The 6630-nt window shown below is 40.9% G+C and overlaps 1 protein-coding gene across 1 annotated transcript in view; it reads left to right on the plus strand.

Annotated features, from left to right (window-relative positions):
* LOC102870950 (chromosome unknown open reading frame, human C12orf55) overlaps positions 1 to 6630 on the plus strand; it is a 105924-nt gene that overhangs the window by 37259 nt on the left and 62035 nt on the right. The window lies entirely within an intron of this gene.

Consider the following 6630-nt stretch of genomic DNA (forward strand, 5'->3'; position numbering starts at 1 on the left):
GTATCCTCTCCAACATTTACTGCTTGCTGCCCTGCTAAACTTTATCATTGCTACTGGGGTGAGATGGGACCTCATTGTGGTTTTGATTTGCATCTTCTTATTGCCATTGATTTTGAGCATTTCTTCATTTGTCTGTTGGCTATGTGAATGCCTTTCTCTGTGAAAAGTCTTTCCATGTTTTTTTCCCCATTTTGTAATTGGGTTATCAGTCATTTTTTCCCCCTTCTTTTCTTGTGGAAGCCCTGTAGGATTCTGTAAACTTTTGTTATGTGGCCCTTGTCTGAGATGTTGTTGCCTAATATTTTTTCCCAATTAGTAGGTTTTCTTTTCAACCTACTGGAAAAAGTTTTTGATGCGCACAGGGATTTTATCTTAGAAGGTCTTATTTATCAATTTTATCCTCTCCTGGTTGTATATTTCTGGCTATATTTGTCAGTTTCTTTACACCATAGGCTAGGCTGTCTAAACTTGATCCCACTTTGTTATGATCTTTATGACTTTGGGCTTTACCATTAGGTCTCTGTTCCACCTGGAGTTGATTTTTGTGGATGATGTGAGGTTTGGAATCTACTTCAGCTTTCTGCAGGTTGTTGTTGTTGTTCTTGTTATATGCCATTGAGTTGCCTGCGATTCCTAGTGACCCTATGTACAACAGTCCTAAACCCTACTCTATCCCTTGCCAATTTTATTGTCTCACACACCTATCCCCATTACCCTAGTGACGGAATCAATCCATCTCATCAAGGTTCTTCCTCTTCTACACTGTCCCTTTGCCTTCCCAAGCATAATATCCCTCTCCAAGGACTGATCCTACCTTGCAACATGTCCAAAGTATGTCACATAGAGTTTCAGAATCCTTACCTCCAAGGAGCAGCCTGGCTTCACCCTCTCCAGGATGAACTTGCTTGTTTTCTTAGCAGTCCATGGTATATTCAATACTCTTCTCCAGCACCACAGCTCAAAGGCATCAATTCTCCTTCTATCATCCCTAGTCTCTGATGCCTAGCAAGTAATTGCAAAGACCATGGTCTGGATCAGGAGCACTTTAGTCTCCAGATTGACATAGTTACTCTTCTACTTTGGAGAGGTCAGTGCAATTCGTCTTTTCATTTCCTGGCTGCTGGTATCAAGAGTGTTGACTCTAGAGCCAAGCAAACTGATGCTGTCAACAATCTCAGTCTCTTCATCATCCATCATGATGCTGCCAGTCAGGCCGGTGGTGGGAATCTTTGTTTTCTTGATATTGAGCTTCAATCCATATTGAAGACTGCAGTCCCTGACCTTCTGCAGCAAGTGCTTCAGGTCCTCCTCCGTTTCAGCAAGCAGGGTTGTATCATCTGCACAGCGTAGATTGTTGAAGAGTCTGCCTCCAATCTTGATGCTACATTTCTCCTTATAGAGCCCTGCCTTCTGGATAATCTGTTACTCCTTAGTTTGAAAAGATATGGAGACAGGACACATCCCTGATGCACACCCTTTCCAATTAAGCAGTCCAGTATTGCCAGTGGCATTGTTTAAGGCCGAATCTACTATTTACTTTTAGTTATTGCGAATACTGTCTTGTGAGATATTCTTACTTTGAACCTAAGTGCAACCAGGATGTTCCTCAGAGGCAAGGATGGTGAAACTTTGTCTCACATATTTTGAGCCTGTTGTAAGGGTGGGTCAGTCCTTAGAAAAAGACATCATGCTGGGAAAGGTGGAGGATCAGAGAAAGAGGAAGACCCTCAACAAGACACAGTGACTATAACTAAGGGCTTGCATGTTAGAGATAGTGAGGATGGTGCCAGTGAGGGCATGGTTCAGATCTGTTGTTCATAGAGTCACTGTGGGTAGTTGTTGACTCTATGGCACCTTACAACAGCCAGTGTGAATTTATTATGTGAATCAGGTAAGCATGGCTTGACTAGCGAACAGAGCCAGTAGACACACACACAAATCAATAGAAATAACACACACAACAGAATTTGGCTGTGGACACCTCTCAAGGAGTTGATGATTGGATGGCTCTGGACACCTAGTTCTTCACTACCAGTTGGGCTGCTCTCCCTGAAGACAGTTATAGAGGAGTCTGAAGAAGGACTGTCTGCTGACTCGTGGTCAAGGCTCTGCTCCCACTTACCTCCCTAGAATCTCCAGTTCAACTTTGCCCTGTGGACTATTGGAAAAAAGAAAGTATAATCTGACCCTGTAGTGGGAACATAAGTAGGAATTAGGACTAATCAGCATCTCTTACTCTTTAGAGTTCTGTTGTGCAATCTAATCTGTTGCCATTTCAGATAATATTTACAGGTAGAAGAGCAAAGGGGCAGCAGATTATCTCATATGCATATGCTTTTCTTTTAGTCTTCCTTCTCTCCTCCTCCTCCTCTTCAAGCTTAGGGAGCAAGATCATAATTCAGCTCATCTGCTTCTCTGAGTAGACAGGTTACCAGGACTTGATGATGCTCCAAGTGGGCCTTGGATTTCGAGCATTACCACATAGCTCATAGTGACTCCTGTTGTTTTTGAGATCATGAGGGCTATGACATAATGCATGTAAACGGCTTAGTATGGTGTCTGTCACAATACTGTGTCAGAATACTTGGAGACTGTTGGTGGTAGTGGTAACAGCAATGATTTAACAATGATGTTATTAAAAATGTGAATATTATATAATCTTAATAATGACGTCAACGCTTGCCTGTTTTTAATTTTAGGAATACAAATTGGCCCTTCTGCAGTGCTTTGGAAGATACCTTTCCCAGTTCAATGCCGACTTTGATGAGACTAAAGCAGATGTGACGCAATTCACCACTGCCTTTTTCCCAAAAGGCTTTGGAGACAAAAATGCTGAACTTACAGTAAGATAAAAGAAATAGCAAATGTTTCTACATTTTATTACTAGCTCTACAATGTCTTCTTTAGTTGACAGATGGATATCTTTTATTTTCTTTGTAGGGCATATAGGTGTGTGTTATAAATTGTTTAACATTAAGATAATTTCTACCATTGACTCATTCATTGTTCCATTGCCATATGTTAATTTCTCTATGTTATCATCTTATAGACTCAGTACAGTTTTAAGGGATGGATCATTTTATGCCTGTTTCACAGATGAGGAAACTGAAGCTTATTATAAGTTAAGAAACAAGCACTGAAGCGAGACATAGGGCTAGTGTTTGAAGCCTGATAGGTCTGACTTTACAGCATGGGTTATTCCAGACTTAATTCAAGGCCTTGGGAGCTGCATATCATTAATAAGCAGGAAAGATCAAAGCATGTTTGCAGAATATTAATCAGTTCACTTTGTACCAGAAGAACTTGAGCGAGACTGCTGGGGAAATAAGCTCATTATTGTAGGCTAGATACAGTTTCATTGGGAAGAGTTGTTGTGTTATTGTGTACCATTGAGTCAGAACCAACCCACAACAGACCCTCCAACTGGGTGACTTTAGGATTGCAGTGCAATTTCTTACTACTCGGCCACCAGAGCTCCTACCACCTTACTACAGGCTCCAGTCTCTCTTTTTCACTGTGATATGTTCGCCTGGCCTCCCCGCCTTTAGCTAGTGTGTTGGTGAGACCATCTCTCTGCAGAGCTTTTATCCTGGACATATGTGTGACTCAGTCTCACTTTCTTAAGGTCTCTTCCAAATGCTTTTTATTTTTCTTTTTAGCACTTGTTGTTGTGTACTATAGAGTTGGAACCAACCCGAAGCTGACCCTCCAGCGAGTTTTCAGAGGCCTTTAATCGCATGGGAGGAGATTGCCCATCCTTCTTCTGTGCTGGTGACCTTGAACCTTGTTCTTTTGAGATTGCAGTACAGCTTCTTGCCACTAGGCCACCAGAGTTCCCATTAGAGCTTATTATCAGCCATTATATTTTTATATAGTTATTATTGTTTGCTTTCCTCACTCAACTGTGACCTGGAATTCCAAGAGTGAGATAGCTGTGCTGCTATTGCATAGAGCAGTGCCTGGCATTTTACAGATGCTCAATAAACATTGATTCTATAGATGTGCACATGATATAGTCATCAAAATTTTGAATCCAGAAGTAGGCTGTGGGCTCACTTAGGAGGAAAAAGACTGGTGGTTGAAGATTCGAAGCCAGAAAGCCTACAGACCTCCGTGCTAGCAGGACAGAGTACTGCGGATGGAAATACAGGAAGAATTCCATTTGGCATCTGCTAAGGTTGAGATAGGGAGCTCTGGTGGCTTAGTGGTCAGGAGCTGCACAACTAACCTAAAAGCTCACAGAGTTTAAATCCACCATCATCTCCATGGGAGGAAGATCTCTTCCTGTGTGTGATTTACAGCCTCTGAAAGCCCTTTGCCCACTGGAGGGTCAACTATGAGTTGGTTCCAACTTGATGATACATGACAACAAAAGTTTTGAACTGGTTAATCTCCTGCCATGTGATTTACTGCCCCTGATAATCTGCTGGATGGGAGATACATACTGACAACAACAGGTTGAAGTGGGGGACTCTGGTGGTGTAGTCTGTAGTGAGTTACACTGCTAACCCAAAGCTCATGTGATTCTCCCTCTGATGGTTCAAATCCACCAGGGGCTCTGAGGGAGAAGAATGAGTCGTTTCTTCCCATTACTGTTCATAGCCTCTAGAACCCGAGGGAGGGTCACAGTGGCTTGGAACTGACTCGACTACAATGAGTTTGAATTCCATATCATTTTGAAGTTTGAGATTCCTGCAAGACCCTCACACTGTCATTTTAGTGAAATATTTCCAACTACAAGTTCTAAACTGTCATTCTTTAAAAATCTATATCGAATGAGCGAGCCTGAGAAAGAATGGATTAAACATTTAATCCAATTTGGCAAGACTGTGGCTCGAGAAAACTTGGCAGGACTATGTCTTGAGAAAAAAAGTTTTAGGAATTTATTTGAGAATTAAATGCATAAGTACCATAGTGGAATCAGTTATAAAAATTTGATGTAAAAAAATTGACGTCAAGATATTAAAAATTCAGTTTTATGCAAAGGGTTTTCACAGATGCTATTTAATTATCCCCATTGTAGTCATGTAGAGAGTTATTCTGGAGCAGTTGGCATATGTGGTTTCCACAGTTAGCATACCTGGATCTGTTCAGTCACTTCCTACTTGTGACACCTTGGCAAAGTTATATAAATTCTTTGTACCTCAATTTCTTTTTTTTTTTACCTCAATTTCTTAATCTATAAAATAGTAAGAGGCTTAGAACCATGCCCAGTATTAAATACACACACATTTACATCCACATGTCTTTGTATACACACGTGCACTGTTGGTGGGTGCCATTGGGTTGATTACAACTCAGTGACCTCTGAGCAACAAATCAGAACCTTGCCCAATCCTGCACGGTCCTCATGATCCCTGCCATGCTGGAGGCAATCATTAAAGTCATTGTGAGAGTCTTCCTCTCTTTTTCTTACCCTTTGCCTTTACCCATATGCTTCCCCCCCCTCCCCCCAAGGACTGACCACTTCTGACAACATGCCCAATGTATGTGAGATGGTGTTTCACCATCCTTGCTTCCAAGGAGCACCCCAGTTTTACTTTCTTCAGAACCTATCTACTTGTTCTCTTGGCAGTCCATGTTTTCTTCTCCAGAACCACATCTCAAAGGTACTGGTTCTTTTTCTGTTATTCCTAGCCACTGTCCAGTTTTCAGATGCACAGCAAGCAATTGAGAAGACCATAACTTAAATCAGGCACACCTTAGTCTTTAGACTGATATCATTGCTTGTTAGCACTCTGGAGAGGTCCTTGACTGTAGATCTTCCCAATGCTACTTGTTTTGATTTTCCTGACTGCTGGTGCTAAGAGAGTTGTTAACTTGTGGAGCTCCATATGTTTATATAGTAATATATAGTAATTAATATCTCTATATCTATATATTAGGTATTGATATCTGTTTCTACCAAAAAAGGATCACTTTGAAAGCAATAATCTCTCTACCACATGAATATATTCAATATTTTGTCTTTTTATATCAACTGTGTGGTAGTTAAAAATTGTGTATATCCATTCAGACATTATTCAAGAATTCCCGTAGCTTTTACAGTACTAATGATTCTCTAGCTATACTTATGTTTAGTCTTAATTCCACCTCTATCTGATGATGCGATGACATCTCACACTCATCACTCAGACTGAACTCACCACCTTCCCACCCCTTGATAGTTGACTCCGACCTATCACTCAAGCAGGAAATTCCTGCTGAACTCTCTCTTCCTCTCCCTTATCTCTCACACCTAATTTGTCACTTTCTTCTGTTGACTCAGACCAAACTCAGATCTTTCTTTACTCTTTATACATGCTTCTAGGCTACATTTATGAGCCTATTAGCCCTGAATTACAGCCTTGGCCTTTGGCCTTTTCTAGGCTCTATGCTTATAGCTGTGCTCCTTACCCCTGTTATCTTCTGCTTGCCGTGAGAACTCGATTTGAAAGAAGAAATAAAATAATTTTACTTCTCTGATCTTAGAACTATCTTCCTTTTCAGAAACCTCCATATTTTCTTATAAGGTTTCCATGTTCCGACTTGTACTACCCCCTCTGATTTTTCATTTAAAACCCCCATCTCCAGTGTTAAAAAAGAGTTTCAGTTCAATGATTAAAATAGCCACTTTAAGTTTTGCACAAT

This window comes from Elephantulus edwardii, unplaced genomic scaffold (assembly GCF_000299155.1).
Source record: "Elephantulus edwardii isolate Elephantulus edwardi_28Jun2011 unplaced genomic scaffold, EleEdw1.0 scaffold00068, whole genome shotgun sequence".
In the NCBI taxonomy this organism is placed as follows: domain Eukaryota; kingdom Metazoa; phylum Chordata; class Mammalia; order Macroscelidea; family Macroscelididae; genus Elephantulus; species Elephantulus edwardii.